Source organism: Kogia breviceps, chromosome 4 (genome assembly GCF_026419965.1).
Source record: "Kogia breviceps isolate mKogBre1 chromosome 4, mKogBre1 haplotype 1, whole genome shotgun sequence".
Taxonomy (NCBI): Eukaryota; Metazoa; Chordata; class Mammalia; order Artiodactyla; family Physeteridae; genus Kogia; species Kogia breviceps.
The window spans coordinates 127,367,459-127,385,358 of record NC_081313.1 but is presented as its reverse complement, the minus strand read 5'-3'; positions in this window follow the sequence as shown (position 1 = coordinate 127,385,358).

Below are 17,900 nucleotides of genomic sequence, written 5' to 3'. Positions count from 1 at the left end.
TGATTTTGGCCTACTCGGGAGATAGGCCCATCAGTTAGCTCAATTTTTACCTTTCAACGCACCTCCACGGTGTTCTCACTACTAGCTGTTCCCAGGTTACGTCCCAGCGGCAGCTAGAGGGCACAGAGTTCTCTAAAACACCTTGAGCATTTATTCTTTGTAGACTCTGTGGCTGATGATCATTCTGACGACGGTGGGTGAACGTTTTTGTCGACTGGATTTGCATGGCTTTATTAATTCCTGATGTTGAGCATTTTTCCATGCCCTTTTATTTATCACAAGAGAAAGAAAGAAAGAGATGACAAAATGTGCGCAAAATATGCCTCTTGAAATTGTCGTTTTGAAGTGTGCACGTCTTTTGAGTTTTTTTCCTCGATGTAGGACCCAAGAATTGTTTTTGAGGGCAAGTGTCATTTATAGGCCTGCAATGATTTTGAATATCAAGTGACCATTAGCACTGGGTTTAAAGCTGCTGTTTTGAGAAACGGCCACAAGGCGGCAGCAGGTCTCCTTTACCAAACCTGGTTACTCGGGCAACAGAGCCTCCGTGGAAGTCGTATTCTCGGTTGTCAATTAGAATGGACTGTGCCAGGAAAAAGCCCCTTAAGTTTGTGTCTCACGACTGACCTGTTCGTTTTTTAATTCAATGTTTATTTTTTCTCACAGCAAGTTTGATTACAATGTTTTGCTTGTTGTAGGTGTGAAAGATGTGGCTCTTTTACACATAAACACGTATCTAGTCTTCTTTGGATCCTTTTCCCATGTAGCTTATGACACAATGTTGAGTACTCTTCTCTTGGTATTCCGTAGGCCTTTGGTGATTTTGTATTTCACCTGTGTTTGTATCTCGCTCTTAAACCCAATTTCCTAATGTACACAATTCTCACACCTGTCCATGGGTGAACCATAAATCTGTTTATTGCATCTGTGATTGCCTTTCTCTGTGGAAATATCTTCAGTGATATCAATTTTCAGGGAACACCTATAAGTGATATCGTAGGCTATGTATCTTTCGCTCTGTGACTTACTGCAAGGTGCGTGATGAACTCTAGCCTCACCGATGGTGCTGTTGATGGCATTGTTTCCTTTTGTTCCTTGGCTAATATTCCATCTGCTCAGGTCCCTGTTCTTCTTTGTCCACTCATCTGTTGATGGACCTTCTGCTTGCTTCCATGTCCTGGCTATTGTAATACTCCTGCAATGCAGATTTGCCTGCCTGTGTCTTTCCACTTCTGTCTTCGTTCTTAGGTTATAGGCCCAGGAGTGGGCCTGCTGGATCATATCGTAACTCAGTGTTTACCTTGTAAAGGCACCTCCATTCTGTTCCCATTAGTGCCTCTTACCAGGTGAAGTCCTGTGGCGAGCATTGCCCTCTGAGGAAGGCGCCACTGAGACCCTCCTAAGCCTCAGGGCCCGACTGTACTCTCCTTGGTATGCATCCTGGACTTTATGGTATGAACATACAAAAGGAGATGGTCTTTGGCCAAATCGCTCCAGGGACCTGCTCAGTTACTGGGAGTCCCTGGTTGTTCCCTAAAGCTAGGAAAAGCAACCCTGGAGGGGAAATTGGTGCCTTTGAGGGAGAAGCCGAGCAGCCAACCAACCAGCTGATGCTGATAAGGTGTGACTAAGCCGAGAAGCCAACCAACCAGCTGATGCCGATAAGGCGTGACGAAGCAAATTCCCTGCTTTAGGGGTATATATACGGCTATGCTTTGTTATTAAACTTGCCTTGCAAGCGTCAGTTGCTTGTGCCCTTCTGATCCCATACCTTGGTGCGTTCAGTTCCCTACCCCCTCTCGTCGGTTGTTGCTACACTTTGAGGACCCGCCGCGGCTGGCGGCAAAGTCCCACTTAACCTAGAGGGTATGCACTTCTCCACAACCCCTTCAGCATGAATTGTTGGTAGTCTTGTTGCTGATGGTTCTTCTGACTGGTGTGAGCCGATACCTCTGTGGTTGGATTTGCATGCGTCTCATAAAGCCTTGAAATTGAGCTTTCAGGGATGCCCTTTTTTTCTTCAAACTGTGTGTGTAGCTTACCTCATCACATTCTTTTCTTGAACTATGTGCCGCCTTTTGAAATATTTTGGCCACTACCTCCCTCAAGACATTTTGAGGGCAGGTTTCATTGACAGCCCTCCAGGACTTGTGCACACGAAGTGACCATTCGCACGGGTTTTCAAGCTGCCGTTGCACGTAACGGCCACAGGGCTGCAGCATTTCTGCGTTTCCCACTCTGGTAACTAGTGAAACAGGCCTTCCTGCCAGTGGTGTTCCTTGGTTATCAATGACGGTGGGATGTGTCTGGAGAAACCCCCCAAAGCTGATGTCTCCTTACTTATATCTGTTTTTAAAATGGAATTTCTACTTTTCACTGGAGTACTCTTCCATTGTGTCCATGGACCACTGCTCCTTTCTGCATTCCTCTGTGGCTGGGCATTTTCATTGCTTCCAAGTGTTGGCTATGGTAAACATTGCTGGATTGCAGGATTGCCAGCCCGTGTCTTTTTGATTCTCATCCTCTCAGGTGATAGACCCAGCAGTGGCTATGCTTGATTGAACGGTCGCTCAATGTTGACCCTTTCCAGGCAACTCCACTGTGTTTTCCTTAGGGGCTCTTACCACGTCCCACTTAGAACCGAGGGTACGCATTTCTTCACCACCCCGTCAGCATTTCTTGTTTGCAGAAGTTTTGCTGCTGGCCATGCTGAGTCGTGTGACATGATAGGTTTTTGTAACGTGTATTTTCGTGTCTAATAATTCCTAAGGTTCAGCATTTTTCCACGCCTTTTTTTATTCTGTTAAACAAAAACAGAAAAAAAAAAAACCGTGAGTACAATAAACCTCTCGAAATTGTCTTCTTGGAAGGTTGCCCTCTTTGGACTTTTTTGGTCGATTTTCGACCCCAGGATTTTGTTTTGGAGGGCAGGTGTCATTTACAAGCCTGCAATGGGTGTGAATATTGAGTGACCATTAGCACTGACTTTAAAGCTGCTGCTGTGGGAAACGGCCACAAGGCGTCAGCATTGCTACATTCCCACATCTGGTTACTAGGGCAGCAGAGCCTTCTGGAAGTCCTGTTCCCAGGTTGTCAATTAGAATGGAATGTGCCAGGAAAAAACCCCAGAAGTGTATGTCACATTACTTCTTGTTCGCTCTTTTAATTTGTTTAAATCGGGGTAATGATTAGAATACTGTTGGTCCTATATGTACAGAATCTGGTTCATTTGTACGTTTTATATATATATATATTCTTGTACAGATCCTCTTCACATGTAAATTATTGCAGAGTGTTCTGGTGACCTCCCTTGCTATATGGTCGGTCTGTTTGATATATATATTTAATACGTATTTGTACACATATGGTGACACTAATCTTAATTTATCCATTCCCCCCACCTTTCATTTTACATCAGCTTAGTTTGTTTTCTAAGTCTCTGAGTGTCTTTCTTTGTGGAAATATGTTCATTTGTGTCAGCTGTTAGATAACGCCTATAGGTGATGTCATACGGTATGCCTTTTGCTTTCCGACTTAACTCATGTTCTGTGATGATCTCTAGGCTCATCTCGGGTGCCTCAAAGAGCAGTGTTTCCTTGTTTTCCATGGCTAATAGTCCACTGTGTCCACGGACCAGCTCTTCTTATCCATTCTTCTGTTGATGGACATTTGGGTTGCTTCGGTGTCTTGGCTACTGTGAAAACTCGTGGAGTGCAGCTCTTGCAGCCTGTCTTCTCAGGTGAGAGGCTCGGCTGTGGGTGTTCTGGATGGAAGGGTGGCTCAATTTTTAATTGAAAACGCAGCTCCTTTCTGTTCTCATTATTGGCTGTTACAACTAGACATGTCCTCCACAGACAGAGGGAACAGAGTTCTCTAAAACCCCTTCAGCATTTATTGTTTGTAGTCTTTTGGCTGACAGTAGTTAACTTGGGTGAGCTGAAAGCTTTTTGTAGGTTAGAGGAGTCTGATGATTCCTGATGTTGAGCTTTTCTCCATTTTCCTTTTTTTGATAAAGAGTGAGTAAAACTTACCTCTATCATACTATCTCTTTGACACATTTGCCTGCTTTGAATTTTTTTGGCCACGGCCGAGCTCAGGACATTTTTTTTTTTGAGGGCAGGTGTCTTTTAGAGGCCTGAGTCCTTATGAATGTTAAGTGACCCATAGCTATGCGTTTGAAGCCGCTCTTGCGGGAAACGGCCACAAGGCGGCAGCATTTCTCCATTTCCAACTCTGGGTTTTCCTGCAACAGAGGCTTCCTGGAAATTGTGTTAGTAGGCTGCAAATGAGAGTGCAGTGTGTCAGGGCAAACCCCCAAGAGCTTATATCTCCTTACTTCTTGTGTGTTTTTTAAAATTTAATTGTTATCTAGTATCACAGCCAATTGGATAAAAATGTGGTGTGTGTTCTAGGTGTACTGCATCTGGTTCATCATATGTATGTATCAATCTATTCATCTTTGGATCCTTTCCCGTGTAGGTTATTACAGAGTGTTGAGTCGACCTCTCCTGGTATTCCTTAGGTATTTTGTGATTATATATTTCATATGTATCAGTACATGTCTGTAAACCCCCATATCCAAATTCATACATTCCTTACACCTTTCCACTTGGTTAAGCATAGTAGGTTTTCTGCATCTATGCACGGCCTTCTCTTGGAAATGACTTCATGGGTATCAATGTTGAAGTAACAGCTATAAGTGATGTCATAGGATATTTCTATTTCGGTTTCTTTCGTACTTCCTTTTGGGTGGGTATCTCTAGATCCTTCTACGGTGGTGCCAGCGGCACTGTTGCATGCTTTTCCGTGGCTCATGTTCCATTGTGCACATGGGCCCCCTTCTTCTTGGTGCATTGTTCTGTTGATGGACATTTGGGTTTCTTCCAAGTCTTGGCGATGGTACATGTTGCTGCAGTGCAGGACGGCCAGCCTGTGTCTTTTTGATTTTGGCCTACTCGGGAGATAGGCCCATCAGTTAGCTCAATTTTTACCTTTCAACGCACCTCCACGGTGTTCTCACTACTAGCTGTTCCCAGGTTACGTCCCAGCGGCAGCTAGAGGGCACAGAGTTCTCTAAAACACCTTGAGCATTTATTCTTTGTAGACTCTGTGGCTGATGATCATTCTGACGACGGTGGGTGAACGTTTTTGTCGACTGGATTTGCATGGCTTTATTAATTCCTGATGTTGAGCATTTTTCCATGCCCTTTTATTTATCACAAGAGAAAGAAAGAAAGAGATGACAAAATGTGCGCAAAATATGCCTCTTGAAATTGTCGTTTTGAAGTGTGCACGTCTTTTGAGTTTTTTTCCTCGATGTAGGACCCAAGAATTGTTTTTGAGGGCAGGTGTCATTTATAGGCCTGCAATGATTTTGAATATCAAGTGACCATTAGCACTGGGTTTAAAGCTGCTGTTTTGAGAAACGGCCACAAGGCGGCAGCAGGTCTCCTTTACCAAACCTGGTTACTCGGGCAACAGAGCCTCCGTGGAAGTCGTATTCTCGGTTGTCAATTAGAATGGACTGTGCCAGGAAAAAGCCCCTTAAGTTTGTGTCTCACGACTGACCTGTTCGTTTTTTAATTCAATGTTTATTTTTTCTCACAGCAAGTTTGATTACAATGTTTTGCTTGTTGTAGGTGTGAAAGATGTGGCTCTTTTACACATAAACACGTATCTAGTCTTCTTTGGATCCTTTTCCCATGTAGCTTATGACACAATGTTGAGTACTCTTCTCTTGGTATTCCGTAGGCCTTTGGTGATTTTGTATTTCACCTGTGTTTGTATCTCGCTCTTAAACCCAATTTCCTAATGTACACAATTCTCACACCTGTCCATGGGTGAACCATAAATCTGTTTATTGCATCTGTGATTGCCTTTCTCTGTGGAAATATCTTCAGTGATATCAATTTTCAGGGAACACCTATAAGTGATATCGTAGGCTATGTATCTTTCGCTCTGTGACTTACTGCAAGGTGCGTGATGAACTCTAGCCTCACCGATGGTGCTGTTGATGGCATTGTTTCCTTTTGTTCCTTGGCTAATATTCCATCTGCTCAGGTCCCTGTTCTTCTTTGTCCACTCATCTGTTGATGGACCTTCTGCTTGCTTCCATGTCCTGGCTATTGTAATACTCCTGCAATGCAGATTTGCCTGCCTGTGTCTTTCCACTTCTGTCTTCTTTCTTAGGTTATAGGCCCAGGAGTGGGCCTGCTGGATCATATCGTAACTCAGTGTTTACCTTGTAAAGGCACCTCCATTCTGTTCCCATTAGTGCCTCTTACCAGGTGAAGTCCTGTGGCGAGCATTGCCCTCTGAGGAAGGCGCCACTGAGACCCTCCTAAGCCTCAGGGCCCGACTGTACTCTCCTTGGTATGCATCCTGGACTTTATGGTATGAACATACAAAAGGAGATGGTCTTTGGCCAAATCGCTCCAGGGACCTGCTCAGTTACTGGGAGTCCCTGGTTGTTCCCTAAAGCTAGGAAAAGCAACCCTGGAGGGGAAATTGGTGCCTTTGAGGGAGAAGCCGAGCAGCCAACCAACCAGCTGATGCTGATAAGGTGTGACTAAGCCGAGAAGCCAACCAACCAGCTGATGCCGATAAGGCGTGACGAAGCAAAGTCCCTGCTTTAGGGGTATATATACGGCTAGGCTTTGTTATTAAACTTGCCTTGCAAGCGTCAGTTGCTTGTGCCCTTCTGATCCCATACCTTGGTGCGTTCAGTTCCCTACCCCCTCTCGTCGGTTGTTGCTACACTTTGAGGACCCGCCGTGGCTGGCGGCAAAGTCCCACTTAACCTAGAGGGTATGCACTTCTCCACAACCCCTTCAGCATGAATTGTTGGTAGTCTTGTTGCTGATGGTTCTTCTGACTGGTGTGAGCCGATACCTCTGTGGTTGGATTTGCATGTGTCTCATAAAGCCTTGAAATCGAGCTTTCAGGGATGTCCTTTTTTCCTTCAAACTGTGTGTGTAGCTTACCTCATCACATTCTTTTCTTGAACTATGTGCCGCCTTTTGAAATATTTTGGCCACTACCTCCCTCAAGACATTTTGAGGGCAGGTTTCATTGACAGCCCTCCAGGACTTGTGCACACGAAGTGACCATTAGCACGGGTTTTCAAGCTGCCGTTGCACGTAACGGCCAGAGAGCTGCAGCATTTCTGCGTTGCCCACTCTGGTAACTAGTGAAACAGACCTTCCTGCCAGTGGTTTTCCTCGGTTATCAATGACGGTGGGATGTGTCTGGAGAAAACCCCCAAAGCTGATGTCTCCTTACTTATATCTGTTTTTAAAATGGAATTTCTACTTTTCACTGGAGTACTCTTCCATTGTGTCCATGGACCACTGCTCCTTTCTGCATTCCTCTGTGGCTGGGCATTTTCATTTCTTCCAAGTGTTGGCTATGGTAAACATTGCTGGATTGCAGGATTGCCAGCCCGTGTCTTTTTGATTCTCATCCTCTCAGGTGATAGACCCAGCAGTGGCTATGCTTGATTGAACGGTCGCTCAATGTTGACCCTTTCCAGGCAACTCCACTGTGTTTTCCTTAGGGGCTCTTACCACGACCCACTTAGAACCGAGGGTACGCATTTCTTCACCACCCCGTCAGCATTTCTTGTTTGCAGAAGTTTCGCTGATGGCCATGCTGAGTCGTGTGACATGATAGGTTTTTTTAACGTGTATTTTCGTGTCTAATAATTCCTAAGGTTCAGCATTTTTCCACGCCTTTTTTTATTCTGTTAAACAAAAACAGAAAAAAAAAACCGTGAGTACAATAAACCTCTCGAAATTGTCTTCTTGGAAGGATGCCCTCTTTCGACTTTTTTGGTCGATTTTCGACCCCAGGATTTTGTTTTGGAGGGCAGGTGTCATTTACAAGCCTGCAATGGGTGTGAATATTGAGTGACCATTAGCACTGACTTTAAAGCTGCTGCTGTGGGAAACGGCCACAAGGCGTCAGCATTGCTACATTCCCACATCTGGTTACTAGGGCAGCAGAGCCTTCTGGAAGTCCTGTTCCCAGGTTGTCAATTACAATGGAATGTGCCAGGAAAAAACCCCAGAAGTGTATGTCACATTACTTCTTGTTCGCTCTTTTAATTTGTTTAAATCGGGGTAATGATTAGAATACTGTTGGTCCTATATGTACAGAATCTGGTTCATTTGTACGTTTTATATATATATATATTCTTGTACAGATCCCCTTCCCATGTAAATTATTGCAGAGTGTTCTGGTGACCTCCCTTGCTATATGGTCGGTCTGTTTGATATATATATTTAATACGTATTTGTACACATATGGTGACACTAATCTTAATTTATCCATTACCCCACCTTTCATTTTACTTAAGCTTAGTTTGTTTTCTAAGTGTGTGAGTGTCTTTCTTTGTGGAAATATGTTCATTTGTGTCAGCTGTTAGATAACGCCTATAGGTGATGTCATACGGTATGCCTTTTGCTTTCCGACTTAACTCATGTTCTGTGATGATCTCTAGGCTCATCTCGGGTGCCTCAAAGAGCAGTGTTTCCTTGTTTTCCATGGCTAATAGTCCACTGTGTCCACGGACCAGCTCTTATCCATTCATCTGTTGATGGACATTTGGGTTGCTTCGGTGTCTTGGCTACTGTGAAAACTCGTGGAGTGCAGCTCTTGCAGCCTGTCTTCTCAGGTGAGAGGCTCAGCTGTGCGTGTTCTGGATGGAAGGGTGGCTCAATTTTTAATTGAAAACGCAGCTCCTTTCTGTTCTCATTATTGGCTGTTACAACTAGACATGTCCTCCGCAGACAGAGGGAACAGAGTTCTCTAAAACCCCTTCAGCATTTATTGTTTGTAGTCTTTTGGCTGACGGTAGTTAACTTGGGTGAGCTGAAAGCTTTTTGTAGGTTAGAGGAGTCTGATCATTCCTGAGGTTGAGCTTTTCTCCATTTTGCTTTTTTTGATAAAGAGTGAGTAAAACTTACCTCTATCATACTATCTCTTTGACACATTTGCCTGCTTTGAATTTTTTTCACCACTGCCGAGCTCAGGACATTTTTTTTTTTTTGACGGCAAGTGTCTTTTAGAGGCCTGAGTCCTTGTGAATGTTAAGTGACCCATAGCTATCCGTTTGAAGCCGCTCTTGCGGGAAACGGCCACAAGGCGGCAGCATTTCTCCATTTCCAACTCTGGGTTTTCCTGCAACAGAGGCTTCCTGGAAATTGTGTTAGTAGGCTGCAAATGAGAGTGCAGTGTGCCAGGGCAAACCCCCAAGAGCTTATAACTCCTTAGTTCTTGTGTGTTTTTTAAAATTTAATTGTTATCTAGTATCACAGCCAATTGGATAAAAATGTGGTGTGTGTTCTAGGTGTACTGCATCTGGTTCATCATATGTATGTATCAATCTATTCATCTTTGGATCCTTTCCCGTGTAGGTTATTACAGAGTGTTGAGTAGACCTCTCTCTGTATTCCTTAGGTGTTTTTTGATTATGTCTTTCATATATATCAGTACTTATCTGTTAACCCCCATATCCTAATTCATGCATTCCTTACAGATGAAATGAGAATTCTCCACATTATACTAGTCATTTCAGAGAGTGGGAAAGGATGGCAAGTGGTAAAATATTATCTTTTCCCTTAATCTTTTTAAATTTCCCTTGTTACAACATAGGATTATTATCCCTGAATCATAATTCTGTCAGTACACCAGTATAGAGATTATTTCTTAATAGTTAGGTGAGAACCATTTCCTTCTGTTTTTGAAAAAAATTCTGTTACCTCCTTTCAGTAATGGCACTCTTCCCCAAATCAACGGTTTAACAAGGGAGATGGAAGCAGAATAATCATGCAAATACAAAACAATACAACAGCAAGAGAAAATGTCTAACTTCCAATAAGAGCTCAATTTAGAAGAGGGTTTATATCTTCAGAACAAAAGCATGCCTCCTTGACTTGCTAACCAGTCAAAATCTGTGTATTCTACAGAAAATCTGTGATGTTATTCCCATAAAACTACCCTTTACTGCTTCTGCCTCCAATAGATTTCCCAAGCACTAGTGTTTTAATGTACAGGTTACAAACAAAATCCTAATGAGATTTGGTTACAAACAAAATCCTAATGAGATTTATTTATAATGTGTGTGTTATTTGTCTTATCCTAGCGTCTATATTCTTCTCCATTCCTGGAGTCGAAATAATATTACTTTACCTGCTAAGTGATATCGGGAGAGTGGGAGAGGTTTCATAAATACCCCAACCCTAAAGCATACCCTAAACCTAACCCATACACTAACTCTAACCCATAGACATACCTTAAACTATACCCTAATCCTAACCCGTGCCCTAACCCTAAACTTAACTCTAACCTGTACGCTAATCCTAACTCGTACACTAACACGTATCCATACCCCAATCTTTACCCTAATCCTAACCTGTGCCCTAACCCTAACCCAAATGCTTAAACCTAAGCCATACCCTAATCCTAAACCATGCCCTAACCCTTAAAACCCTAACTGGTATCCATAGCCTAATCTTTACCCTAATCCTAACCTGTGCCCTAACCCTAACCCTAACTGACCCTTTCCCTAAGTAAGCCCTGACACTGTCCCGAAGTGAGGCCCTGAGGTTGTCCCTAACTCACATCCTCATGCTAGGCCTAACCCTGGCCTTGTCATTGTCCCTAACAAAGGCCCTGACCCTAGTCTTAGCCTAGGCCTTGATATTTGGTCTATCTCAGGTTCTGATGCTGTCCCTAACTAAGGCCCTAAAGCTGTCCCTAACATCAGCCTTGCTGCCGCCAATAACTAACGTGCTGACACTATCCTGAGCTAATATCTTGATCCATCTCTTACCATGGTCCTGACACTGTCCTTACTAAAGTCCTGATGCCATCCCAAAGTGTGCATCCCCTTAGGAATTCAGCAGAATAAGCCTGAAACCTGGTCTGGAACTGGCACTTCAGAGAGATTTCGTAGCAAGTTGTCTAATTCTACCTAAGTAGGTTTTAACTTCTGATGTAGTATTGACATATCCATAACAGGAGCTACTGAACACTACACATATGTCTCATCTTTCTAATAGTATCTGATCTAAAGTCACTGTTTGAAATTTAATAGTTAAGATAGGAGTCCTTGAAAACGTACGGTTGCAGCTACCAGCAGGCATTGTTTTCAGAATGGCTAGTGGCATCCTGAGTCTGATGTAGCTCAGAAATTCAATTTCAACAATACAGTTATGCGGGGACTTACCTGGTGGCTCAATGGTTAAGACTTCGCCTTCTAACACAGAGGGTGCCGGTTTGAGCCCTGGGCAGGGAGCTAAGATCTCACATGCCTCGTGGCCTAAAAACCAAAACATGAAACAGAAACAATATTGTAACAAATTCAATAGACTTAAAAAATGGTCCACATCCAAAAAAAACTTAAAAAGAAAACAGAAAAAGAATTCAGGAATGCATCTAAATCACATCTACAAAGGTCACTTAGGTTTATCTTGGATGTCTGAACCATAGTTACTACTCCTTTTTGACTGTAAAATGCATTCCCTTCCTCAATGCCAAAGCAGATGTACAATTCGTATCTAAAAGGCCACAAAACAGGCCACTCTGGTCAGTATAATTTAAGTTAAACCATGTATAAGCCAGAGAGATTTCCTCACACCTCAATACGTGAAGTTTTTTTCCTTTTGATTCCAAGTCTTTCAATAGAAAGCACTGATGATCAAAATGTCAATCCCTCAGTGCCAGAATGATTCAGCTGTTTGGCCCTGGTGTAGATCATTTCCCTCAGTGCTAGGCCTCCTTGTTATTTGCCTAGTTAATCCACTTTGGGGGAATACTGATCAGGTATCGTGAACATGCTCAGAGGTATGTTAATGACAAAACGCTTTCTATAGGCCATACATTTTATTATTCATACCCAATTGTCACACAAGCATTGTACATGTGCTTTTAGCAGTAGACCTAAAGCAAACAGTGATACATCATGAGTCATTACATTCTGATAACTTCACTATGTAATTTTCCTTTCCTCTTAAACATCGGGGCAAAATGAAGCCAACACAGTAACTTTCATAAATACACACTTCAATACAGAGGTGTCATTTATCCAATTGCTCCAAGTCCTAAGTAGCTTGAGGGGAAGGACTTCCAATTTTACCAGGACATACTAGATTTTTAGGAATTCCATGTAATTTAATATACTAATCAAACATTTCTCTCTGAGATAGCTCAAGGGCCTTCTAAAGCATCCCAAAGTTAGCTGGAGATCAAAAGAACGGTTAGAATTGGCCAAAAAACACTTATTCACTGAACCAAAGTAAAGAGATTTCAAACAAAAATACAGATCACAGACACAGGCAAAGGAACTCACCAGCTGTTCACAATCAAAAGCAGCATTCTAAGAAAACTTTGGAGGGAGAAACAAAATGCAGGCTTGCCCTAACCCACTTCCAACAAAATCCATCTTAGAATATCGTGGTCAGGCACAACTCTTCCCTCCATGTTCCCTTTTCACAAATGTTCACCACCTTCTGTATCCATCTTATGTTGTCCCTTATTTTTTTCTGCATTCAGACACAACGAGCTCTAGTACAAAGTGACTTTCTTTTCTCTTTGTACCATCAGCCTGTTACCTAGCCGCTCACCTTCTTTATTACGTAGTTTCATAAATGCTTGAACGTATGGAATTTCTTTTGTCTTTCTCCTCCTGTGACAAAATAACTCTAGCTGAAGGGTAGTATAGTCATTTAGGCTATCATTCAAAGACCACCTTTCCTCATTTTTCAAGAATGTATCCATACATTGGCCAGACAAAATTACAATAGAATTTCATTCTTTTCTTACTCTTAGGTTTACAACTATAGGTTGACCAGTCTGCCAGGATTTTGCCCATTGGCTCTCAGATGGAACTGAAGAAGAAGCACTTCTTACGTTTGAACCATGGAACACTCACACCACGGACTAAGAACACAACAAAATCCTAAACACCAATGGAAGCCTCACACCAAAGGAACCAGAAACCAAAGAGAAACCAACAACCAAACAGCACAAGACTCAAATCAGCTTCCAAGTCTCAACTTAGCCTGTGACCTCTGTCCAAGTGGTTCACCTTCCAAATGAGATTTCCTGGAATGAAAAGTCACCCAAATGGGAACCAAGGTTCCCCCAAATGTACAGGGCTAAAAGGACCTCAGACTGCTTGCCAGGGGAGTTACCACACACTGGCTGAGGTGCTGCAACATCCCAAATGCTATTTTTCTGGTTCCCCAAAATAATCCCTTGGAGTAGGACATTCAGGGCAGTCCAGGCAGGAGGAACAGAGGAACGTCCTCAAGGCAAAGACGGCCTCGGCAGCTGCTAGGGTGGTTCCTCTTCCACCATCTACTCCTGCCCTAGAGTTCTAACTGCTGGGATGACTGGGGCTTGGCCTTTCCAGGCAAGGGTCCCAGGTGGTTTGGCCTCTAAAGGAATTCTCCAACCTTACACTCTCTCGAAAGAGACTAGTGTGGAGAAAATCTCAGTGTCCGATCAAGTCAGGGGACCCACAGGGGGATCCCCAAGTCAGCCCCACATTGGGTACTAAATTTGATGTCGAAAACTCAACCTCTGTGCACCAGTGCCAAATCAAATCTCAGAGAGAGAGGTTTGCAGGAAGTAGAGAAGAATAGCTTTACTCCTTTGGCAGCCAAAGGGGGACACAGAAAACTCCGACCCTCAAAAACCGTGTGTCCCAATGCAGGAGGATCTGGTGAGGAGTTTTACAGCAATGGTTTAAGGAGACAGGTGTCCTAAGGATTACTGTGTGTACAGGGCCTTAACTAAATATAACCTGACCTCAGATGGTCTCTTGAGGACCTTCTCTGGAATGAAGACTAAAATCTTCTATTTTGTGGGGGGGTTTAGGTTGCTAAAGAGCCCAAAGATGCTCTTAACTGTATCCCTTGAGGCAAAACCAGAATCTTGGCCCAAGGCTGCACTGTTCATTCTATTCTGTTCTTCTTTGGTCTGTGCAGTCCCTCCTTTCCATGATTAGCAACTGTTCGAATCAGCCCTTTAGAACTCAGGGAAGGTCTTGGAGTCTCTAGCATAACTAAGGCCCTGAAATTCTCCCTAACTCAGTCCCTGACGCTGTCTCTAACTAAGGCCCAGATGCCAACAATATCTAAAGTCCTGACATTATCCTGAGCTAATATCCTGACCCAGGTCTTACCAAGCTCCTGAAACTGACCCAAAGTAAGCCTTGATGCTGTCCATAAATGGGGGCATGAGGCTATCCCTAATAGAATCCCTGATAATGTCTTCAAAGATCCTCACATTGATCCCACAGAGGCCCTTATGCTGCTCCTAAGACATGTCCTGACAGTGGCACTAACTCAGGCCCTAAAGACAGGCCTCACTTAGGCCCTTTAGCTGTACTTTAGATTGGCTCTGACGCTATCTGTATACAAAACGCTGGAAGACGTCCGGATTTAGGGCCCTGTCACTGGGCCTAACTAAGGTCCTGATGCTCTCAATAATTTTCTGGCACTATGCCTGGAACGGACCTAACTCTGTCCCAAGCTAATGTCCTGCATCTTTTCCTAACTGAAACCCTAATACACTCCATGACAAAGGCACAGACTAATCCTAACTAAGGCCTTAACACTATATCTCACTACGGCCCAGAATCTGTCCCTAATGGTCCCTGCTGCAAACAATAACTAAAATGCGGACACTGTCCTGAGGTAATTTCCTGACACATTTCTATGCACCATCCTGACTGTCCCAAAAAAAGCCCTGTCGGTATCCTTAAGTGAAGACCTGAGGCTGTGCCTAACTCAGGCCCTGAAGCTTTCCTTAACCGAGGCCTTGATTCTGTGACTCACTCAAGCCCTGCTCATGTCTTTCACTATAACCTTTCGCTGACCCAACCAAGGCCCTGATGCTGCTCCTAAGTCATGCCCTGACAGTGTCTGCAGCTGGGGGGCTGACGCTAGGCCTCACTCAGGCCTTGACGTTCTACATAAGTCAGGTCTGAATCTGTCCCTACCCAAAACACTGACCCAGATCCTAAATTAGGCCTTGATTCTCTAAGTAATTAAGGTCTTGACACCAAATCTAGGTCATTAACTGACACTACCCCTAGACCTTAATCTAATCTTGACTTTAGCTAATGTCAAGTTTAGAAAAAGAGATTCTTTACGATGAAATTCTTTCATCATATGAATATTGGTTTCTTAAAACAATAATTTTTAAACTCTTGTTAACCTTAAACAAAGTGTACTCAACTGCTGTGGAATATTCCTTCATAGCAGCGTGCATGGTTTACTTTTACATTCTTGTGTGTTGGCCTTCAGGGTTCTTGCAGGAATGGCTCCTCTTATGCTAACTAAATCATCCCTGATGCTGAACATAAATAAGGCGCTGAAATTACTCCCGATGCTGTGAACCGCTCCCTAACTACGGCCTGGAGACTCGTGCTAACCCAGGCGCTGACACTGTCCCTAACCAAGACCCTGACATTACATGTAACTCGGACCCTGACACTACTCCTAGCTCACTCCCTGACACTATACCTAACAAAGGCCATAATGATATTCCTAACTCAGACCCTGACACTGACTCTAACTAAGGCCCTACTGCCGCCAATAGCTAAAGTCCTGATACTATCCTGAGTTAATATCCTGACCCAGGTCTTACCAAGGTCCTGAAACTGACCCAAAGTAAGCCTTGATGCTGTCCGAAAATGAGGTCCTGAGGCTCTCCCTAACAGAGGCCCTGATAATGTCTTTAATGAAGACCCTCAGGCTGATCCCACAGAGGCCATTCTGCTGCTCCTAAGACATGCCCTGACAGTGTCCCTAACTCAGGCCCTAAAGATAAGCCTCACTTAGGCCCTTTGGCTGTACCTTCCTTATGCTCTGATGCTGTCTGTATAGGAAGCCCTGGCAGTGGTCCTGATTTAGGCCCTCATGCTGGTCCTAAGTAAGGCCCTGAGGCTCTCAATAACGAAGGTCTTCACGCTTTTCCTGGGTCATTTCGTGACGCTATCCCTGGCCCGGAACCTGACTCTGTCCCAAGCTCATGTCCTGCATCTTATCCTAAATGAAACCCTAATAGTATCCCTAACTAAGCCCTGACTAATCCGAACAAAGGCCTTGACACTATCTCTCACTAAAGCCTGGAATCTGTCCCTAACATGGGACCTGTTGCAATCAATAACTAAAACCCGGACACTGTCCTGAGCTAATATCGTGACTCATTTCTATCCACTGTTCTGATACTTTCCAAAAGAAAGCCTGTTGCCGTCCTTAAGTGAAGACCTGAGGCTGTGCCTAACTCAGGCCCTGAAGCTTTCCCTAACTGAGGCCTTGATTCTGTGACTAACACAGGCCCTGTTCATGTCTTTCACTATGACCTGCATGCTGACCCCACAAAGGCCCTGATGCTGTTCCTACGTCATGCCCTGACTGTGTCTCCAGCAGGTGGGCTGGCACTAGGCCTCACTCAGGCCTAGACGTTCTCCCTAAGTCAGGCTCTGACGCTGTCCCTACCCGAAGCCCTGACACACGTCCTAAATTAGGCCCTGTTTCTCTAAATAACTAAGGTCATGACACCAACCCAGGTCATTTTCTGACACTATCCCTGGCTCGGACCATGAGTCTGTCCCAAGCTCATGTCCTGCATCTTATCCTAAATGAAACCCTAATAGTATCCCTAACTAAGCCCTGACTAATCCGAACAAAGGCCTTGATACTATCTCTCACTAAAGCCCGGAATCTGTCCCTAACATGGGACCTGTTGCAATCAATAACTAAAATCCGGAAACTGTCCTGAGGTAATTTCCTGACACATTTCTATGCACGATCCTGACACTGTCCCAAACCTGTCGGTGTAATTAAATGAAGACCTGACGCTGTGCCTAACTCAGGCCCTGAAGCTTTCCCTAAGTGAGGCCTTGATTCTGTGACTCACTCAAGGCCTGCTCATGACTTTCACTATGACCTTTCGCTGACCCAACCAAGGTGTTTCTGCTGCTCCTAAGTCGTACCCTGACTGTGTCTGCAGCTAGGGGGCTGACGCTAGGCCTCACTCAGGCCTTGACGTTCTCCATAAGTCAGGTCTGAATCTGTCCCTACCGAAAATCTTGACGCAGGTCCTAAATTTTAGGCCTTGATTCTCTAAGTAACTAAGGTCTTGACACCAAATCCAGGTCATTAACTGACACTACCCCTAGACCTTAATCTAATCTTGACTTTAGCTAATGTCAAGTTTAGGGAAAGAGATTCTTTACGATGAAATTCTTTCATCATATGAATATTGGTTTCTTAAAACAATAATTTTTAAACTCTTGTTAACCTTAAACAAAGTGTACTCAACTGCTGTGGAATATTCCTTCATAGCAGCGTGCATGGTTCACTTTTACATTCTTGTGTGTTGGCCTTCAGGGTTCTTGCAGGAATGGCTCCTCTTATGCTAACTAAATCATCCCTGATGCTGAACATAAATAAGGCGCTGAAATTACTCCCGATGCTGTGAACCGCTCCCTAACTACGGCCTGGAGACTCGTGCTAACCCAGGCGCTGACACTGTCCCTAACCAAGACCCTGACATTACACGTAACTCGGACCCTGACACTACTCCTAGCTCACTCCCTGACACTATACCTAACAAAGGCCATAATGATATTCCTAACTCAGACCCTGACACTGACTCTAACTAAGGCCCTACTGCCGCCAATAGCTAAAGTCCTGATACTATCCTGAGTTAATATCCTGACCCAGGTCTTACCAAGGTCCTGAAACTGACCCAAAGTAAGCCTTGATGCTGTCCGAAAATGAGGTCCTGAGGCTCTCCCTAACAGAGGCCCTGATAATGTCTTTAATGAAGACCCTCAGGCTGATCCCACAGAGGCCCTTCTGCTGCTCCTAAGTCATGCC